The sequence below is a fragment of the Octopus sinensis genome, linkage group LG13, assembly GCF_006345805.1.
Source record: "Octopus sinensis linkage group LG13, ASM634580v1, whole genome shotgun sequence".
NCBI lineage: Eukaryota > Metazoa > Mollusca > Cephalopoda > Octopoda > Octopodidae > Octopus > Octopus sinensis.
The window spans coordinates 157,501-181,500 of record NC_043009.1 but is presented as its reverse complement, the minus strand read 5'-3'; the positions used below and the strand labels follow the sequence as shown (position 1 = coordinate 181,500).

General features: G+C 42.0%; 1 protein-coding gene across 2 annotated transcripts in view; it reads left to right on the top strand.

Moving 5' to 3' along the window:
- LOC118765732 overlaps window positions 1-24,000 on the top strand; it is a 149,851-nt gene that overhangs the window by 7,315 nt on the left and 118,536 nt on the right. The gene's annotated exons all lie outside the window — the stretch shown is intronic.

Below are 24,000 nucleotides of genomic sequence, written 5' to 3'. Positions count from 1 at the left end.
TACGCACATACATACATACATACATACATACATGCATACATACACACACAGGTACACATACACACATACATACATATATACACACATACATACATACACACATACATACATACATACATGCTACCTACATACATACACGTATATACATACATACATGCATACATACATACATACATACATACATACATACATACATACATACATACATACATACATACATACCTACATACATGCATACATACATACATACATACATACATACATACATACATACATACATACATACATACACGTACATATAAGCCGGATGCTAACAAAGTGACAAGGCTTTTCCAGTTAAGAAAGTTCCCGATGTTTCTTTATATGTAGCTGGGTTGGTGTGTTGGTTGATCTGTCGGTGCATACACCCAAGTCTGTGCACCTATTCGCATATGAATCTCAGATGGAGAATTTTTGCAATGTGCCTCTAATAGACTGGATTTGAAGAATGCACGTCAGTTTCTTTTACTCTTTTTCCGTAAAACCGAGTATTTCAACGCTTTTGTGCAAATTTGTTGGTATATAACTCGATGCACCTACGATTGTAGGTACAAATAAAAAATTCATTCTCAGCATACAAAAGATGTCAATTCCGAATTAATGCGCCATAAATGTTCTCTTTTTCCTGGGCTTTCGATTGTGTATTACTCTTTTACTTGTTTCAGTCATTTGACTGCGGCCATGCTGGAGCACCACCTTTAGTCGAGCAAATCGACCCCAGGACTTATTCTTTGTAAGCTTAGCTATCGGTCTCTTTTGCCGAACCGCTAAGTTACGGGGACGCAAACACACCAGCATTGGTTGTCGTGCGATGTTTGAGGGACAAACCTAGATACACATACATACATATACATATATACGACAGGCTTCTTTCAGTTTCCGTCTGCCAAATCCACTCACAAGGCTTTGGTCGGCCCGTGGCTATAGTAGAAGACACTTGCCCAAGGTGCCATGCAGTGGGACTGAACCCGGAACCATGTGGTTGGTAAGCAAACTACTTACCACACAGCCACTCCTGCGCCTATGTATGTATGTATGTATGTATGTATGTATGTATGTATGTATGTATGTATGTATGTATGTATGTATGTATGTATGTATGTATGTATGCATGTATGTATGTATGTATGTATGTATGTATGACGAAATTCAGAGCCGAAATACATAGTTTACAGTGGTTCATTGAGATTGTTTCTTATCATCACTGAGATGACCGCAGAAAAGGAAAGGTGGACTAAAAATTACTACCTACAAAACATCAAAACATTGTTGTTTGCAGACCTTGTCCAGATAATTGCTCACTTCCCAGTTGTTGTAATCATTATCATTAAACGCCACATTCATTGTCTCTTCTCTCTGTCGCGTCTACCTTACTGCAATGGCGCCTCTCTTTCGCTGAACTTGCTCGTTGCATATCAACTTCACCGAAGCTCACGCGTCCTACACGTCTCTTCTCCCCCCCCCCATCAACATACACAGTGGTTTACTTATCAGACATAGGAATAAGGAAATCTTTACGTGGTGGCTTGGCACGCGAGATAATAGCAGTTCCAAATCTTCCTCAAATCACACGCTACTGTCTTTTTGAGTATGTGTGTGTGCGCGCGTGGGTGCAAATCGCTATATCTATCTATCTGTCTATCTATCTATCTATCTATCTATCTATCTATCTATCTATCTATCTATCTATCTATATATATATATATAATATATATATATATTATATATATATATATATATATATATATCTGTCTATCTATCTATCTATCTATCTATCTATATTTTTATCTATCTATCTATCTTTTTATCTATCTATCTATCTATCTATCTATCTATCTATCTATCTATCTATCTATCTATCTATCTATCTATCTGTCTTTTTGTCTGTCTGTCTGTCTATCTACTATCTATCTATTTATCTATTTATTTGTCTATCTATTTATCTATCTATTTATCTATCTATCTATCTGTCTGTCTGTCTGTCTATCTACTATCTATCTATCTATCTATCTATCTATCTATCTATTATCGACGGACGTGTTGTCACCTCGGCTCCGAAGGTAATCGTTTATTTTGACTATTTATAGCCCATATTTTGTGTACATTTTTGTAAATAAGGTGTGTAAGGCACCCAACTTTCATTTGAGTGCTTTCCCAAGGGAAGAATTCGCCCCTAGGGGCAGTTTCAACCCTATTTAATTTGTGTATTTTTCTTCTCGACGTTTTGAAAATGTCGAGAAATTTTATTGTAGAACGCTGGTCGCGTTCCTTTATGGACCAGCATTTTTCTAGTCTGGGAACGCTTGGAGAAAAAAAGAACTTATGCACGCAAAGTGCAAACCTGAATGACGTGGTAGTGAACGCTGCAACCACTTGCGGTAACAGCCCTGTCACCACCACCACCACTAACAACAACAACAACAACAACAACAACAACAACGAGACTACTACTGCTACCACCACCAACATAAATGATAAAAATGAAACTCACGCGAATACTATTAACAAAACAACAACAAGAAGAAGAACAACAATAAAAATGAAATAAATATCTTACTATCTAATAGTGAAGATGTTAATATAAAAGAATCAACAACACCAGTAAATTTCGCTGACACTCTGCGTCAGAAAAAAGAAATAGTAAAATTTACGAATGAAGAGTTAATAGAAACGAGAGCACTCTTTACAACCCAAGGGCAGGATTTAGTGCTGCATACACCTCAACACATAAAGGAACAAATAGAAAATAAGACAATTATATATAAAATTATAAGAAAAAACAAAAAACAAAATGAACAGATTACAAAAACGGACATAGAAAAGTGTTTAAAAAGCATAATGAAAAAAAAAAGAATATATAAACTGGGGTCCCCAGTTTAATACAGTGGTGGTCCGCTTCCCTAACCAGGAAGTGGCAAAAGCTCACTCTACGGAGTCTTTGCAAAATGATGAAATCATCATGGTACCATATTACAAAGGCCAGAGAGTGAGTAGAATTAGCATTAAAAATGTACCCCCGAGATACCTAACAAATGGATAACAGGGGCAATCTGTTACCATTTGAAAAAGATAAATATATTAGAAACCGCCGTGTACAAAAACGACAATTGGGGTGGTAAGACATTAGTAGTGACAATCCAGATTGAGGGGTCCTCTATCGAGAACCTACCTGATAGGATCCATTTAGAAAATGGGCAAAGCCTATATGTTGTAGCAGAAGGCAAAAAGCCTAGATGCTACAACTGTGGCAGCCCAGAACATTTAATTGCCAAGTGCGCTCTGGCACAGAAAAAACAAGAAAGAACAAATCAGAAAACAGATAAAAAACCCTTGTTGCCAACACCAACACCAACACATCAAATTATGGAACAATGCCAAGAAAAGCAACAAACCAGCAAACAAACCCCAACAACATCACCAAGAAAAGAAACAGTACCAACACAATCACCGTTGACGTCGCAACCAATTCAACATACTGAACCAAAAGGTAGACCAACACCAACACCGAGGACGACAATTAAAAAGACAGAAAACAGTGACGAGAAGACAAATTCTACCCCTAACACCACAACAACACAAACACCGCACAAAACATCAACAATTTCTACAAGCATACATATTGACGCAAATGCTTTGCCTTTACCCCCTTCTGATTCGTCGGAGGACGAAAGTTCGACGGAATGGCAAATAGCCACAGGGGGTAAAAGGAAAAGATCAAAAAAGCCCACCAAACAAGGAAGTAAATCAGGGAGATATTTAACTCCGGACATCATCCCTCTAGACAATCAATAAATCAGTGAACCCGCAAAACCACACACACAACTAACTGCAATAGACACAGACAATAAAAAATTAATGGATTACAATGCATCCAACACGGACATCTGTGAAGATGACTTTAAGACAAACAATCATCCGCGCACCACACCACCGAAACACATAAGAATTGTACACATAACACAAACACAACACCATACACTGAAAACAATTTTTACAAATGCGGTAGTTGGGTTTCAACGATACCTCTCCAAAAAACTATACAAACACCTCATCAAAGACACTACAAAAGAAGAAGAAAAAATGAAACTTTCGAAATGAGTAAGTGACCTTCCCTCTTGCCTCTTGTCTCTTACAATGTAGTGTGTGAAACACAATTTTCGTAAACGTCAATTATGCTTAAATTAGGTTGTGTGAATGCGCGTGGCTTGACGTCGGCTTGGAAGCAAGGTTACCTTCTAAACGACATCAAGTCACTGAACGTGGATATAGTAGCTATCAGTGAAACCAGACTCAGCAAGCCGCGGGTCCTCGCGTCCATGTTTGGCGATCAATTCGACATTTATTTTTCTTCCTGTCTGCCGAACATGAGTGGTGGAGATACCGCGGTGCTTTTTCGAAAGAGTCTAAATGTAAAAGTAAGAACAATATTCCTAGACCCGGAGGGTAGGCTGGTTGTCTTGGACGTGGATGGCAGAAATGGGTGTGCATTCCGTCTGATGGCAGTTTATGCACCGTCCTTAACAGGTCGGGCGGATTTCTTCAGACGTCTAGAGGTTTTCCTGGGTACGTCTAGACCTTTACTGTTAGTAGGGGATTGGAACGCTACCTTGGACACGCATCTAGATTATGTGGGAATGGATAGGAATAGAAGGGGGTGTAAGTGCCTCAAAGACCTACTCAGACGTTTCCATTTGTCTGACAGGTTCCGACTCGACCATCCGAACGTGCCAACGTGGACTTGGACAAACCGCATCGGATCGTCGAGATCTTTTCTAGATAGAATTCTATGCAGGACAGCGGATAGGGATAGTGTAGGATGTCCACAATTTAAAATAGTCAGCTACACAGATCACAAATTTGTGACGTGTACGCTCGACTTAGATAAGACACATAGACAGGGTCCCGGTTACTGGAAACTGAACACGTCACTCTTAGCGCGACAGGTTTACAGGAACCGGATTAGCGAGTTAATTAAGAGGGCGCTGACGGGAGCCGTCGTTAACAACCGTTGGTGGTTCGCCCTGAAAATGGCAATAAAATCGGAATCAATTAGGTTTAGCAAGGAATTAGCGATAGATCGAAATAGAGTAGAGGGAGACCTGGTTAAGAAACTAGAAGAGGCACTTACCACTGGCAGCGCAACCAACGTGCTGGCTGCGAGGATGGCCCTCGAACAACACCTCAACGCCAAGCACGAAGGTTGCGTCGTCAGAGATAAAATGCGTGCCTTAAGGAACGAAGGGATCGAAGCTGCGCGAGAGGCCCGGGTAGCGGAGGCGCAGCGTGGCAACAGAGCCACCATTCGGTCTCTAATAGATCAACAAGGATGCAGTTTACTCGAACCCGAAAGGATGTGTGAGGCCTTTCAACAGCACTTTGCTCGACTGTTTGGTGCGAGTGGTGGGTCGGAACGCGGGATGGATTTCAGTGCCTACCTAACCGACCTGCCGCGGCTCTCGGCAAGAGAAGCGGAGTGTTGTGAAAGTCCCATCACAGCCGCTGACGTGCGGGATGCGATGGCGGGATGCGCGAGGGATAAGTCGCCTGGATTGGATGGTTTACCCTACGAGCTGTATTGTCAAATGCCAGACTTGTTTGGCGACCTCTTGGCATCAGTCTACTGCAACTGGCAACAAAACGGGAGAATCCCCGGTTTCGTGAGCCGAGGTGCAGTGACGTTGCTGAAGAAAGACCCAAACAAGGGGAATTTTATAGATAATTTCAGGCCCATCACTCTGCTCAACGCAGATTTGAAAATTTTGGCCAAAGTAATAGCCGAGAGGTTGGCGCTTGTCATTAGTAAATTGGTCAACAGGGCACAAACATGCGCCGTGCCGGGCAGAACCATACATGACAACCTCCATCTGATGCGCTACATTGTGGACAGGGTAGTTAAGGATCCTGGCAAGGGTGGGACGCTAATCAATTTGGATCAGTCTAAAGCCTTCGATAGGGTCGACCATCGGTATTTGGCGTTCGGTCAGTCAGGGGTGTCCCCTGTCGGCGCTTCTGTATGTATTGACTCTCGAGCCGCTACTGCGGAAGCTGGCGACACTGAGGGGCATCCCACGGGAACTGGGTTGCGGGACGAGCGTGTCGGCATATGCGGACGATGTCACCGTCATAGTGTCGAGCGACAAACACATCCAGATGATAGGCGAGACGCTAAGAAAATACGAAACGGTGACGGGAGCGAACATTAACCCGGAAAAGTCAGTGGGTTTGCTACTCGGCACCTGGAGAAGCAAGCCCATGCCGTCCGACTGCGGCTCAGTAGTGGGACGTTGGACGGACGGACCGGTTAAATTGCTCGGGGTCTGGTTCAGTCCGGACCTCCAAATGGATAAGAACTGGGACGAGATCACGAGAAAGCTGTCTCTAAAAGGCCGGGCGGAGGTGGCGAACGCGTACATCGCATCCGTCATCGATTACCGCCTGACCGTCGTACCTTGTCCCGACACCACCATCACCAAACTGGAACGCATACTCTTCCGCTTCCTGTGGAAGGGTGGCGTTCCGATGGTGAGGAAGTCCATTTGCTGTCAATTTCCGTTGAATAGAGGACTGGGCATGCCGTGGTTGATGATGCGCAGGCATGCGCTGAGACTGCGACATCTCTGGAACTTCATCGACGACGGTGAACAGGTGTGGGCGCCGTTTGTGAGGCGCGCCTTCCCGCAGCTCGTCTCACTGACCGAACTGCAAACGTGGATCAAGAAGAGACCGAAACTGGGCGATTGGCACCGAGAGTGTCGCCAAGCTCTACAGCAGCTCTGCCGACCGGGGTCAACTTGTGCAACTTACAAACGACTAAAGCGTTCTATAGAGGACTAGTGGAGGGGAGGTCCGACGACACACTCAGGGCAAACCTGGGCGTCGACGAGAAATTCCTAACCCGCCTGTTCAGGACGACGTTCGGGCCGGGGCCTATGGATAACTTCCAGAAATCCCTGGCTTGGCAGTGCTATCGAGACGCACTACCTGTTCGAGAGAAGAGCTACAGGCACGGTTCGAAAACCATCAACGGACCGACCTGCCCGAGATGCGGTCAGAGCGACGAAACCGTTCTGCACGCACTCGTGCAGTGTCCAGATATTTCAGAGCTGTGGACCTTCGTCGAACTGCTGTTGTCACGTGTAGGTCGGGCCCGCCTATCGGCCGAGTCTATCGTGTATATTGTTCCACCACCTTCCTTTAAACGGGAAGGGAAAACGGTTTTCGTTACGCTGATGGCTATGGCGAAAGAATGTGTGTGGTGGACGCGTTTGAAAGGACTGCAAACAAACACCTTCCTCTCTGGTCAGTCTCTCGTCAACCTTTTCAAGTACCACTTGAAAAGGAGGATGAGAATAGAGAGGAAGGCTTTATCGAACGAATGTTTTAATAAAAAGTGGGTAAAAGTGGCAAAAATGGTCAGTATGAAAAACGACACTATTTTAAGCATAAATCTGTAACCAAAAGAGAAAACGAGCAGTAAGGCGACTTACTCATGTGTTCATTTTCGAACTGTCTGAGGTGACCTTGGTCTTTTTTGCAGGTTTTTCTTTCCAAGGCTACACCTAAACTGTGAACTTTATATATATATATATTGCTTTTTTATACACCACACAACCCACAGTTCCCTATTGATCAAACGTTTTTTTTTTGTGCCCTACCCATCCCACCTCGAAAAGAAAAATTTCTACATTGTATTTCGTCCATTTTTATTCTGTGTTTAGCCCTGTGTGGCCACAATAAAAAGTTATCTATCTGTCTGTCTGTCTGTCTATCTACTATCTATCTATCTATCTATCTATCTATCTATCTATCTATCTATCTATCTATCTGTCTGTCTATGTATGTATGTATGTATGTATGTATGTATGCATGTATGTATCTATCTATCTATCTATCTATCTGTCTATCTATTTATCTATCTATCTATCTATCTGTCTGTCTGTCTATCTATCTATCTATCTATCTATCTATCTATCTGTCTGTCTGTCTATATCTATCTATCTATCTATCTATCTATCTATCTGTCTGTCTGTCTGTCTATCTATCTATCCATCTATCCATCTATCCATCTATCTATCTATCTATCTATCTATCTATCTATCTATCTATCTATCTATCTATCTGTCTGTCTGTCTCGGTAATTTGCGTAAATGGACATCTATCGAGACCTTTCGATATTGCACGTTCGGTCCGTCAGGGATGCCCCCTCTCGGCGCTTCTATACGTATTGACTCTTGAGCCACTACTGCGGAAGCTGGCGACTCTGAGGGGCATCCCGCGAGAATTGGATGCGAGACGAGCGTGTCTGCATACGCGGACGACGTCACCGTCATAGTGTCAAGCCACGAGCACATCGAGCTGGTCGGCGAGACACTGAAAGACTACGGAGCGGTGACAGGAGCAAAAATCAACCGGGAAAAGTCAGTGGGCTTGCGGCTCGGCACCTGGAGAAGCAAGCCCATGCCGTCCACCAGTACCTCCGTCGTGGGACGCTGAACGGACGGCCCGGTTGAGTTGCTCGGGGTCTGGTTCGGTCCAGACCTCCAAATGGAGAAAACTGGAACGAAATAACGAGTAGGGTGGTCACTCTCGCCCAGCAATGGGCCGAGAGGAAACTGTCCCTAAAAGGTCGGGCGGAGGTGGCGAACACGTACATCGCGTCCATAATCTACTACCGCCTGACCGTCGTACCTTGTCCCGACTCTACCATCACCAAACTAGAACGCATTCTCTTCCGCTTCTTGTGGAAAGGATGCGTCCCGATGGTCAGGCGATCCATTTGCAGTCAACACTCGTTAAAAGGATGGCTGGGTATGCCATGGTTGATGATGCGCAGACATGCGCTGAGACTGCGACATCTCTGGCTCTATGTCGACGACGGTGAACAGGTGTGGTCGCCGTTTGTGAGGCACGCGTTCCCGCAGCTCGTCTCCATGATCGAACTGCAGTCGTGGATCAAAAGGAGGCCGAGGAAGGGCGAATGGCACCGCGAGTGTCGCGTTGCTCTCAAGCAACTCTGCCGTCCCGGGTCGACCTTGAGTGACTTCAACACAACCAAAGCATTCTATAGGGGATTAGTGGAGGTGAGGTACGACGACGATCTTGGGGCAAACCTGGGCGTCGACGAGGAATACCTGACCCGCCTGTTTGAAACGACTTTCGGACTGGGACCTATGGACAACTTCCAGAGATCCCTGGTCTGGCGGTGCTACCGAGAAGCGCTACCCGTTCGGGATAAGCTCTATAGGCATGGCTTGAGAAACACGGGGCCGACCTGCCCGAGATGCGGGCAGAGCGACGAAACCGCTCTGCACGCAATCGTGCAGTGTCCAACAATCTCCGACCTGTGGGCTTATGTCGAACGACTGCTGTCACGTGTGGGACGTGTCGGTTTATCAGCCGAGTCTATCGTTAATATCGTCACGCCTCCTTCCTTCAAACGGGAAGAAAGAGCTTTTTTTATCATACTTGTGGCTATGGCGAAAGAATGTATCTGGTGGACGCGCCTGAAAGGATTAGAGACAAACACTTTCCTCTCTGGTCAATCTCTCATCAACTTCTTCAAGTATCACTTGAAGAGGAAAGTGAGAGTAGAGAGGCAAGTGTTGTCTAGTGAATGTTTTAAAAAACAGATGGGTGAATGTAGCAAGGATGGCACGTATGAATGACGAAGCCACCTTGACTATGATTCTATATGAACCGTAAAAATTAATACAGAGAGTTGCTTATTTGCAAAAAGAAAAAAAAAGAAATATAACATGTGACTTCATTGACCGAGGTTACCGTGGTCTTTTCCGTAGACTTTTCTTTCCACGGGTAAACCTCACCTGTCCTCCCCTTTACACTTCATATTGACATTTCTGTGATAACGATCCCTATTGATCAATTTTTTTCGTTTCCTCCCCCCTTTTATTTTTTTAAAATTTTATCACCCCTTTTTTGTCCTCTTTCTTTCCTTTTACGATCCCTTTTGATCGAAAACCAACCCCCTTTTTTTTACCCCCAAAAGAAAAGCTCTACCTTGTAATTTGTCCTGTCTGTGTGCAGCCCTGTGTGGCTAATAAAGAAACATATCTATCTATCTATCTATCTATCTATCTATCTATCTATCTATCTATCTATCTATCTATCTGTTATCTATCTATCTATCTATCTATCTATCTATCTATCTATCTGTTATCTATCTGTCTATCTATCTATCTATCTATCTATCTATCTATCTATCTATCTATCTATCTATCTATCTATCTGTTATCTATCTGACTATCTATCTATCTATCTATCTATCTATCTATCTATCTGTCTATCTATCTATCTATCTATCTATCTATCTATCTATCTATCTATCTATCTGTTATCTATCTATCTATCTATCTATCTATCTATCTATCTATCTATCTATCTATCTATCTTGTGACATGTACGCTAGACTTAGGTAAGACACTTAGGCAGGGTCCCGGATACTGGAAACTAAACGCGTCTTTCCCATCGAGACAAGTTTTCAGAGACCGGATTAGCACGCTAGTAAAGAGGGCTTTGACGGGAGCCATCATCAACAACAAATGGTGGTTTGCCCTCAAGAGAGCAGTAAAAGCAGAAGCGATTAGGTACAGCAAAGCACTAGCCATAGATAGAAATAGAGTAGAGGGTGAGCTAGTTAAGAAGCTAGAAGAGGCAATTAGAAGCGGCATCGCATCCGACGTTTTGGCGGCGAGGTTGGCCCTCGACCAACACTTCAACGCCAAACACGAAGGATGTGCTGTCAGAGCTAGGATGCGTGCTCTAAGGAACGAAGGTGTTGGAGCCGCGAGAGAGGCCCGGGTGGCAGAGGCGCAACAGGGCAACAAAGCCACCATTCGGTCACTGGTAGATGAACAGGGGCGCGAATTGCTCGAGCCAAGTAAAATGTGTGAGGCCTTTCAGCAGCATTTTGCCCGACTGTTCGGAACGAGTGGAGGGCAAGAACGTAGGGTGGACTTCAGTGCCTACCTACATAGCCTACCACGACTCTCGACAAGAAGGCAGGGTGCTGCGAAGGTGCCATCACGGCGGCGGAAGTGCGGGAAGCGATGGCAGAATGCTCGAGGGACAAATCACCGGTTTGGATGGTCTACCCTACGAGCTTTACAATTGTATGCCAGACTTGTTTGGAGATCTCTTGGCGGCGGTGTACTGCAACTGGCAGCAAAACGGGAGCATTCCTGGTTTTGTGAGCCGAGGAGCCGTAACACTGCCGAAGAAAGATCTAAACAAGGGAAATGTAATAGATAACTTTAGGCCCATCACTCTGCTTAATGCAGACTTGAAAATTTTGGCCAAGGTGCTAGCCAAGAGGTTGGCGCTTGTCATCGAGAAACTGGTCGACAAGGCGCAAACATGCGCCGTGCCAGGCCGGACCATCCATGACAACCTCCATCTGATGCGCTACATCATAGACAGGGTAGTTAACGAACCTGGCATGGGTGGGGCCCTGATCAACTTGGATCAATCGAAAGCCTTTGATAGGGTAGACCATCGATACTTGGAGGCAGTCCTGAGAGCGGCTGGTTTCGGTCCCGTCTTCCGCGGCTGGATAGCTGCCTTGTACAGAGGCATCCGTTCGGTAATTCGCGTAAATGGACATCTATCGAGACCTTTCGACATTGCACGTTCGGTCCGTCAGGGATGCCCCCTCTCGGCGCTTCTATACGTATTGACTCTTGAGCCACTACTGCGGAAGCTGGCGACTCTAAGGGGCATCCCGCGAGAATTGGGATGCGGGACGAGCGTGTCTGCATACGCGGACGACGTCACCGTCATAGTGTCTAGCCACGAGCACATCGAGCTGGTCGGCGAGACACTGAAAAACTACGAAGCGGTGACAGGAGCAAAAATCAACCGGGAAAAGTCAGTGGGCTTGCGACTAGGCACCTGGAGAAGCAAGCCCATGCCGTCCACCAGCGCCTCCGTCGTGGGACGCTGGACCGACGGCCCGGTTGAGTTGCTCGGGGTCTGGTTCGGTCCGGACCTCCAAGTGGAGAAGAACTGGAACGAGATAACGAGTAGGGTGGTCACTCTCGCCCGGCAATGGGCCGAGAGGAAACTGTCCCTAAAAGGTCGAGCGGAGGTGGCGAACACGTACATCGCGTCCGTCATCTACTACCGCCTGACCGTCGTACCTTGTCCCGACCCTACCATCACCAAACTACAACGCATCCTCTTTCGCTTCTTGTGGAAAGGATGCGTCCCGATGGTCAGGCGATCCATTTGCTGTCAACACCCGTCAAAAGGAGGGCTGGGCATGCGTGGTTGATGATGCGCAGACACGCGCTGAGACTGCGACATCTCTGGCTCTATGTAGACGACGGTGAACAGGTGTGGTCGCCGTTTGTGAGGCACGCTTTCCCGCAGCTCGTCTCCATGACCGAACTGCAGTCGTGGATCAAAAAGAGGCCGAGGAAGGGCGAATGGCACCGCGAGTGTCGTGTTGCTCTCAAGCAACTCTGCCGTCCTGGGTCGACCTTAAGTGACTTCAACACAACCAAAGCATTCTATAGGGGTTTAGTGGAGGGGAGGTACGACGACGAGCTCGGGGCGAACCTGGACGTCGACGAGGAGTACCTGACCCGCCTGTTCGGGACGACTTTCGGGCCAGGGCCCATGGACAACTTCCAGAGATCCCTGGCCTGGCAGTGCTACCGAGAAGCGCTACCCGTTCGGGATAAGCTCTACAGACACGGCTCGAAAACACGGGGCCGACCTGCCCGAGATGCGGTCAGAGCGACGAAACCGTTCTGCACGCACTCGTTCAGTGTCCAACAATTTCCGACCTGTGGGCTTATGTCGAACAACTGCTGTCACGTGTGGGACGAGTCGGTTTATCAGCTGAGTCTATCGTCAATATTGTCACGCCTCCTTCCTTCAAACGGGAAGGAAGAGCTATTTTCATCATCCTTGTGGCTATGGCGAAAGAATGTATCTGGTGGACGCGTCTGAAAGGATTGGAGACAAACACTTATCTCTCTGGTCAATCTCTCATCAACTTCTTCAAGTACCACTTGAAAAGGAAAGTGAGAGTAGAGAGGCAAGTTTTGTCTAGCGAATGTTTTAAAAAAAGATGGGTGAATGTAGCAAGAATGGCACGTATGAATGACGAAGCCACCTTGAGCATAGTCCTATGAACCCAGAAATCGAAAACAGAGAGTTGCTTATTTGCAAAAAAAAAAAAGAAATATAAAATGTGACTTCATTGACCGAGGTTACCGTGGTCTTTTCCGTAGGCTTTTCTTTCCACGGGTAAACCTCACCTGTCCTCCCCTTTACACTTCATATTGACATTTCTGTGATAACGATCCCTATTGATCAATTTTTTTTCCTCTTCCCCTTTTTTTTTTTTTTTTTTTAACCCCCCCCTTCTTTTTGTCCTCTTTCTCTCCTTTTACGATCCCTTTTGATCGAAACTCCCCCTTCCTTTTTTTTTTTTTTTAAACCTTCAAAAGAAAAGCTCTACCTTGTAATTTGTTCTATCTGTGTGCAGCCCTGTGTGGCTAATAAAGAAACATATCTATCTATCTATCTATCTATCTATCTATCTATCTGTCTATCTATCTATCTATCTATCTAGCTAGCTAGCTAGCTAGCCGACTGTGTGTTTGCGCGCGTGTGTGTGTGTTTGTGTGTGAGTGTGTATAGGATGTTCGGCCTAAATTTGACGATTATGTCTGCTTTTCTCATGAAGAGTTTCATGTATTTGTGAACAGTCAACCATGTTGGAGAATATTAAGATTAAAGTTGAAGTTGAGAAAAAGTTAGCTAACGTGGAGGACTGGAAGCCATTTGAATATTGGAAAAGTGTTACTTGAATCATGATGATTCATGCCGAGTATCGAAATGCCGGCATCAGACTGCTCTGTGAACATTGCAAAGGTTGTAAGACGTGACGTGGACAGCTGCAAGAGAGACTACGAAGCCGTGGCCTGTAGCAAGAGAGACGCAGGAATCCTTCCAACATATTTGAACAGGGCCTTTGGCTCAAATCAGATGATTATGTAGAGCTGCTAGAGGCTATGATCAATCGCTAGCTGGAGATGTTTGCTGCAGGAAGGCTATCTGCGTGACAGTAAGATTCAACTCCTGGCCATGCATCCAGAAAGAACCAGAAGTGGTAGCCGAAGAATTACTGCGAGTTCACAAGCCCTACTTTTAATTTTGGATGATTTAGTGTTGCTGCTTCGTACATATATCTAGGCGAGCGGGGTTCTCAATCACCACTGTGATAACAAAATCGAACAATGGCTTAAACTTTGGAGTCATTTATTTTCTACTCATACATTACAATGTGCACCTCTACCGCGTGTACATACAAGTGTACGGCAAGTGTACGGCAAGTGCACGGTAGATTACAAAATAAAAAAAAAAGATACAAAAATATGATAAACTTAAATACAAATTTATTTGAACAGAGTTTTTTCTGATATTTGACTTCCTGATTTAGAACTTACTTGTAACAAAGTTTGACTTCAAACGGGTGAAAAGTACGAAATGAGGAAAACTGTTGCATATACTGAAACACTTTCACCCATAGATATAAAATTATCTACACATCGTTTATAAGTATGTATCTCAGGTTAACATAGGGAAACAACTAAAAATATTTAAATTATCTTACAAAAACCTTGTCGGCTCATCATTGTAGATGCAGCAAAATATCGGTCACACTGGCACAAAGTCACGTTCACAGTATCATGAAATAACCAAAAATTAAAAAAAAAAAAGGAAACATTCAGGGATGACAGCGGGTTTTCCGAGATAGACATGGACACAAAAGATCCCACCAGCCTGTCTGAAAACATAGACAACCTCGATACAAACCGACAGTGGCCCATTTCCGACAAGTTGTGAAACTAAGACTTTTCTACTCTAGGCACAAGAGCCGAAATTTTGAGGGAGGGGGCCAATCGATTAGATCGAACCCAGTATGCAACTAGTACTTAATTTATCGACTCCAAAATGATGAAAGGCAAAGTCGACCTCGGCTGAATTTGAACTCAGAGCATAAAGACTGACGAAATACTGCTAAGCATTTCGCACGGCATGCTAGCGTTTCTTATTTCTTTATTGCCCACAAGAGGCTAAACATAGAGGGGACAAACAAGGACAGACAAAGTGATTAAGTCGATTATATCGACCCCAGTGCGTAACTGGTATTTATTTAATCGACCCCGAAAGGATGAAAGGCAAAGTCGACCTCGGCGGAATTTGAACTCAGAACGTAGCGGCAGACGAAATACCGCTAAGCATTTCGCCCGGCGTGCTAACGTTTCTGCTAGCTCGCCGCCTTTAAAACTCAATAATAATGCAACAGTAAACTTATCTTGGAGATAACAGTTATCGTGTTTTTCCTTTTAGGATCTTTCTGGTTCTTGTGTCTGTTTACAATTATCTGATGAAAACCACAACGATCCTCCTTTTGTGCAATTTAGCCCGTGTATGTTGTGTGTGATTATTTGAAAATACATCTCAATCTCAAAAGCGTGAAGTCGTTTTCCCACAACACAAACCAGTTTAGTATGTGAATAAATCTAATTAAAAAGACAACGTTTTTTTAGAGCAAAACAAATTCTCTTATATTTTTTCCTGCGTGGGAATATACTTCTTCTTTCTATATATGCAGGTGTTGGACAAAATAATGTTAACACTTTAAAATTACAAACAAATTAATTTTAATTTGGGGTAGGACTGCCTTTGGCAGTAATTACAGCTTGAATTCTACAAGGTATGGACTCGTACAAAGTTTGAATTGTTTCCAAAGGAATTTTTGTCCATTCTCCAGCTAAAATAGTCTCCAGTTCTTGTAGTGATGATGGTGGAGGACATCGACTCCTTACTTGTTTTTCTAAAATGCACCATAAATGTTCAATAATTTTGAGATCTGGGGACTGTGGTGGCTAGATAAGATGTTCAACATCACTAGAATGATCCTCGTGACATTTAGTAACAAATTTAGTTATGTGAATTGGTGCATTATCATCCTGAAAGATTGCGTTTCCCTCCAGAAACAGTTCTGCAACCATAGGATGAATATCTCTCTATATATAAACGGCAGTTTGTCTGTCTGTGTGTCTGTGTGTCTGTCAGGTTGTACCCTCACCCTGACCACGGCTTTCAACCGATTCTGATGAAACTTGACACACACATAGCCCAATGTCATAATTCAAAACTAACGCAGCGAAAATTTTGAAAAGTTCCTCCAGTTCTGAAAAAAATTGATAAATTCGACATGGGGTCGAGAATCTAAGCTTTTTATATGCAAAAAAGCGGGCAGCAATGTGAGTGACAACAACGAAAAAGTCAAAAGTGACCAAACTGAACAAACGAATGGAAAAGGTTTTTTGGTGCACACGACAAAATCGGTTTATAATAAACCAAGAGTTTGCAAGTAGCGTCCGAGGACCCTTAGGGTACGTCAAAAATTTAAGGTTTGGGGTGGTAGTTATAAAGAAAGTTTAAACAAAAAAAGTATTCGAATAACTTGCGGCTGTAGCAGCTATTAGCAGAAGTGACGATGTTGGGGGTAAAGTCTCGAATGTAATTTCTTCCTGGTAGGAATTGGTTGGGTTGAATTATCGATAGCTGTTTGATAGTTATTTGGGAGTGAAGAGAAGACATTGCAACCTACACATGCGCCTTCGTTCCCTAGAGGGAAAGGACTAGATTGGGATTAGTCGTTGCCTACTAGGGGCTCTTACATACCCGGGCAACGCCGGGCTATGCTGCTAGTGATCAGATAAAATGCTTAAATAGTCTTGACTATTAATTCTGCTATAAAGGGAAACCATTAGGCCGGCGGATTTTCAAGATATAGCCCGCCAGATCATCACAGATCCCTCTCCATGTTTAACAGCTGGAAGAAGGCAGTCTGGGTCAAATGCTTCTTTTTACTGTCTCCACAGGTATACTCGGCCGGTGATCGAAAATAAGATAATGGATGACTCTTCCGAAAAAATAACATTTTCCCACTACTTTAGAGACCAATTCTGTAGGTTTTTACTCCACTCTAATAGCTTTGCAACGTTTGTTTTTGAAAGTAATGGTTTTCTAATGGCAGCCTTTCCGTGAAATTCCGTGAAATCTAGCGACGAACATTTTTTGTGGAAACTGGGTTTTCGAGGTGTCGATTAAGCTCTACGGTAATTCTGGGAGCTGTACTTTTGTTATCCTTTCTAACAATTCGCGTGAGAATCAGACGGTCCCTATCTGAAAGTTTTGATTTTCTTCCGGAGTTTTATTTCGACCAGGAGGTTTTTCCCTCTTTCTGAAAGGCTGCCATTACTTTCGAGACAATACCTCTTGATACACCAAGCATTTCGGCTGTTTTCGTTACGCTAGCGCCTGCCATACGAGCACCAACAATTTGACCTCTTTGAAAGTGCGATAGATCTGTCATTTTAATGAATTTTGATTACCTTTTACTGATGATATCTGAAAAGAAACAGCAATTTTAGCGAAACGTATTAAGTAACACTAATAAATCAAAAAACAAAAATAAACAAGTTTATTTACAATTTTATAGATACTTAAAAATCATGATGCTATGATGCTAGGTGTTTCCATTATTTTGTCCAACCCCTGTATATATATATATATAGATATATGTGTATGTGTGCGTGTGTGTGTGTGCGTGTGTGTGTGTGTGTGTGTGTGTGTGTGTGTGTGTGTGTGTGTGTGTGTGTGTGGTGTGGAGGCGCAATGACCCAGTGGTTGGGGCATCGGACTCGCAGTCGTAGGATAGCGGTTTCGATTCTCAGACCGGGCGTAGTGAGTGCTTATTGAGCGAAAACACCTAAAAGCTCCACGAGGCTCTGGCAGGGAGTTGGCGATCCCTACTGTACTCTTTCGCCACAACTTTCTCCCACTCTTTCTTCTGTTGGCCTGCTCGCTTAGCCAGCGGGGTGGCGTCATTTGAAGGCTGAAACAATGCGAAACGCATTGTGACCAGCGATGTGAAACAACATCTGATAGCCTGGTCGGTCACGGTGACGGTGATATAGATATATATTATATATATATATATATATGTGTGTGTGTGTGTGTGTGTGTGTGTGTGTGTGTGTGTGTGTGTGTGTAAAGAAAAGCAGACAAAGACGTGCAATTACATTGTGAGTGTATCAGACCTTGTTGTTAGGAAAGTACCAGGAGGAAATAAAAAGAAATAATTAAGTGTGTATGCAGGATGAGTCTGTGGGGAAGATATTATATAGGTGGGGAAATCAAGAGGGGAATACGTATCATGATAGGAGATAGAGAAAAGGAGGGGAGGAAAACGAACAGATGATTATATTTGGTATAAAACAAACGGCTAAGGTCAGTTGGGCGTGAAGTTGGGGTATTTCCAGAGAAGCAGTCTATATATGTGTGTGTGTGTGTGTGTGTGTGTGTGTGTGTGTGTGTCTGTGTGGAGGCGCGTGGCATAGTGGTTAGGGTGTCAGCATCATGATCGTAAGATTGGGGTTTCGATTCCTGGACCGGGCGACGCGTCGTGTTCTTGAGCAAAACACTTCATTTTACGTTGCTCCAGTCCACTCAGCTGGCAAAAATGAGTAACGCTGCGATGGACTGGCGTCCCGTCCAGCTGGATAACACATATGCCATTGAAAGCGAGAAACTGGCCCCATGTGCCTGGCTAGGCTTTAAAAGGGCGCATTTATCTTATTTTATATTTTGTGTGTGTGTGTGTGGTGTGTGTGTGTGTGTGTGTATTACAACAAATGATATGTTGGATTTCACCTTCAAAATCCAACAGCTTTTTCATTTACATTAACACACACTCTCTCACACACACATGCAATCATATACATGCACATATACATATATATATGCATATAGACAATATTATTAAAAACTAATAATATCTTCAAAAATATATGTTAATACATCATCAAGATAATTCAAATTGATGAAATTTTAACCGAACATCTGAAAAAAGTTTAGCACTTAATAAACGTTAACAAAAAGAAAGCCCTAAATCAAAGTCAACATAAGGGATTCATTCAATCATTAGTGACGTCATTGAATAACTAACTCGCTTTATGAAAATAAAATAACAATAAAACCAAAGTAAAAATAAAATGAAAATGAAAAATAAACTTATTTCGGAAAAGTGATTCAATTATTGAAAACTTCACTCTGAAGTTACCAATATGAAATCCAAATAAAGAAGATGCACAGGCGTAGCTGTGTGGTAAGAAGCTTGCTTCCCAATCACGTTATTCCGCGTTCAGTCCCACTACGTAGCACCTTGGACAAATGACTTCTATATAGCTACCTATTATATACATTATATTATTTTTGTAATTTACTAAACCTTTACTTTTTATTGTTATTTTAATTTTAACTTTTCTGTTATATGTAATTTTCTAGATGGTGTAATTTAATTATTCATTTTGAATTGATAAAAGGTGGGTTTTTTTTCTAATATTTTATTTATATATTATATTGTGTGGAATTTGATTTAGTATTTCTAAATTGAATTCTTTTTCTTTATAAGTTTGGATTTTATTCCCTCAAATAATAATTATATATATATATATATATATATATATATATATATATATAAAACTGAGAATGTGTGTCTGTCTGTGTGAAGCCCTAAAACTTGAGAACTACACAGCCAATTTCATTCAAATTTTACACATACCTTACTTAGGGTCCATGTAGTGTCATGGGCAAAAAGATTGTTAACTTCTTGCCTAGGGCGAGCCCACAGCAATATCATATCTTCTCCACTATTTCAGTATTACGTGTTAAAAGTGAAACAAAAACATCTCTATATTGTAATGTCACATGCTTTCACTTTAACACAGAAACTAATAAAGTGAAACTATTATATAAGAGAGATGAACCATTAACAGTGGACATCCATTTTGCTAGAAGAAGATCCGCTATGGTCTGATATGCTACACCACTGGTTTTCAATTCATATTAATGAAATTAATATTCAAAATTTTCACCCTTATTATCTTAAATTTAAATTTACATGTATATATATATACATGTATATATATATATAGATGTATATGTATAAACGTATATTTATTTTTAGATGTATATGTATACATGTATATTTGTAGCTGTATATGTATACATGTATTTCCATAGATATAGATGTATATGTTTACATGTATGTGTAGATGTATATATATATATAGATGTACATGTAATATGTACACATATATACATGCATACATACATAAACACACCTCCTTCCCCCCCACACACACACATACATAGGTGCAGGTGTGGTTGTGTGGTAACACACTTGGTTCCAAAACACATGGTCCTCAGTTCAGTCCCACTGCGTGGCACCTTGGGCAAGTGTCTTCTGCTATAGCCTCAAACCAACCAAAGCCTTGTCAGTGGATTTTGTAGACCGAAACTGAAAGAAATCAATCGGATATATATGTACGAATATATGTAAGTCTCTGTATGTGTCTTTGTGTTTCTCCCTCATCATTGCCTCACAACTGGTGTTCGTTTATTTACATCCCCATAACTTACTGGTTTCACACGAAGAAACTGATAGTATAAGTACCGGGCTTATCAAAATATTTTTGTTGCCCACTCAGTTGTATCTATCAATTTATCTTTGTGTGTGTGTGTGTGTATATATATATATATATATGTGTAGGTCCCGGGTTGAGTCGGGGTTAACCACAGTAAATAAGGTACTCAATACATAGCAGAGTAAATTAATTTATTTTATAGAAGGAGCTTCTACAGGACTAGAACTGTTTCATTCAAAAGAAATCATCAGGAGCTTCCTGATGATTTCTTTTGAATGAAACAGTTCTAGTCCTGTAGAAGCTCCTTCTATAAAATAAATATATATATATATATATATATGATCACATGACCGACCAGGCCATCAGATGTTGCTACACATCGCTGGTCACAATGCGCTTCGCATTTTTTTAGCCTTCAATGACGCCACCCCGCTGGCTAAGCGAACAGACCATATATATATACAGGGTGGGGAAGCAAAATTTACAATATATTGAGGCAGGGATTGAAAGACAGTTTATGACTAATTAGTTTATTGAAAGTCATGAGAATTTATTTGCCACAAGAAAATTTTCATAATAGAAACTGGTTTTATTCTATGTGTCCTTCTTTCTCAATAACTGCCCTCACACGCTTCCTGAAACTTGCACAAGTGTTCCTAAAATATTCGGGAGACAACTTCTCCCATTCTTCTTTAATAGTATTTTTAAGAGAGTCGACATTGCTGTGTGATATTCTATTGGTAGCTTGTTCTAAAAAGCCCCAAATAGCATAATCCAGAGGGTTTAGATCTGGGCTGGAAGGCGGCCATAAACATGATTCCAAAACATTGCTTAAGTTGGATTTGCAGATATCTTGTATTTTTCTAGCTGTGTGGGCTGGAGCACCATTCTGTGTCCATACATAATTACCATCTGGGTAGTTTGGTTTAAGCCATGGCAGTACCTGGTATCTCAGAGTCTTGTAGTAAGTATTAGCATTGATCTTTTCATCAGCTTTGTAGAATTTTATAGACATTTTCTTTCCATCGGAAGCCACAACACCAAAAGCCATAACTTGAGCAGGATGTTTTGTTTTGAATGTCCCCTTAACCTCAGCTGTTGATTTTGCGATAAATCTGTCATTTCTGCGGTTCAGAACAGCATCGACAGTGAAGATCTTTTCATCTGAAAATATCGTTACAATGGAGGACTATTTCTTGAACCATGTAATAATTTTCTTGCACCTTTCCAATCTCAACAAGTGTTTTGGTGTTCTTCTGTAAGATTTTAACCTCAAATCATATTTTACTACATTTCTAATGGTCTTGTTGTCTACCTCAAGTTCAATTGCCATTTTTCTCATGGATTTGATTGGATCCTTAAGGATTTTGAATTTGAGAGCTTTAATAAAAACTTTGGTACATTTTTTGTTGATTCCTCCACTTCCAGACTTCCTCGTGATAGTTTTGCTCATAGTCATTCTATTCTTTACATTATAAACAGTCTTTATGGACAATCCACCTATTCTTGAAATCTTTTTGGTGTGACGAGCGCATTCAGCAAATCACACACTGTTTGATGTTTGCTTTCCTGATTACTCATATGGGCAAAAGTTTCTGAAAATGTAAGGATAATAGCGTTAAGTATGAATATGACATCAATATATGCTAGGTTTCAAAACAACTGACTCAGTGCCTGCTGAGAAAAGACAAGTTATTGTTCATGGTAAATTTTGCTTCCCCCACCCTGTATATATATATATATATATATATATATATATATATAGTAGAGTGCCAAGAACACCATCTGAGCGTGATCTTTGCCAGAGCGTCCTACTGGCTTCCGTGCCGGTGGCACGTAAAAGGGCACCGCACGTAAAAGGACACCGCATGTAAAAGGGCATCAAGCTGTATAAACCATGCCAGATCAAGATTGGAGCCTGGTGCAGCCATCTAGTTCGCCAGCCCTCAGTCAAAATCGTCCAATCCATGCTAGTATGGAAAGCGGACGTTAAACGATAATGATGATGATGATGATGGATTTCGTAGACAGGAACTGAAACAAATCATCCGTATATATATGTATGTATATATGTAAGTGTATGTGTGGGTCTTTGTCAATGTTACCATCTGGACTCCAGATGGTAACATTGATTTCAAGGCCTTCCCAGATGAGTGACTGGTTATGCAAAAACATTTATAGATTGTAATTTTATTCTGTCAAGTTACGTATCTCTATAGTGGTCATTTGCAAATTCCAGAGGTGACACTTTCATTTCTCATTAGCCCTCACATCACACGGTTGTTAATGTTTATTTCAGTTGGGTCACGCCCTTCCAATAGCTATAGATTCGTAATGCATCTTACGGCTGTGCCTGTCACCTGGATGGTGAGAAATCCTACATTGGGAGTGGTAACGACTAGGGTAGGGTAACTGACTGCTTATTGTGATCATTCGTCTTTTGGTTTCCGGTAACTTTGCTCTCTTTTACAAACCCAGTGAGCATATATTTCCTATTTCAAAGAAATTCAAACAATAGATATAAGAACCAAGTTAAAAAGATTCTCAACAATTCAACTTCTCTGGATGTCATGAAGATGCCCACCCCCAATAGGGGCCTTAACTCTCACATTTTATAGCTCCATGACCTCCATTTTTCAGGAGCAAATCCTTTGAACAGGTTCTATAAGACTGGAATTTTGGAATATGCGCATAAAAATCAGTAGCATAGGATACATGTGGCACGATTACAATTTTTTAGGGTGTGTAAAGAGGGAAATAACCCTCATCTGCAATTTTGATGAAATTCGAAACATAGATATTCCAGTTCATTACAGAAAATATAACAGAAAAGTCTAATTCTCCAATTGCATGTAACACGGGCAACTCCGGGTATCTCTACTAGTATATGCACACACACACACACACACACACACACACATATATATATATATATATATATATATATATATATATGCACAAATATACGAGATAATATAAGTAAAGATACAAGTTTATGCTTTCATATAACAGTTTCATTGTAAAACTATTAGAGTATGTTCTCACATGGTGAGTTTCAATGCAAAAATGTGAGAAAATTCACATTTTACTGAATGTTTACGTATAGGAAAATCATCCGTATAATAAAAAAAATTACTGAAGAAATTATAGTGTATATTATAACCTACTGAAGCCTTCCGAAAAATTTCTTTTCACCAAATTTCATCCATAGGGCATTAATCAATTCGAGGCGATGCTTGAAAAACGTGCGGAAATAATATACTTGAAAAATGAAGAGCTTGGCGTCATAGACATGCTTATTAGGAAATTGACTCCAAAAGAGGTAATTTTAGTCCACTTCAAATCGGAACCTCAGCGAGGAAGATTTTTTGAGAGGACAAAAGTGGATGTTAGCAATTGAAAGATACAGCAGTGAAATCGTATA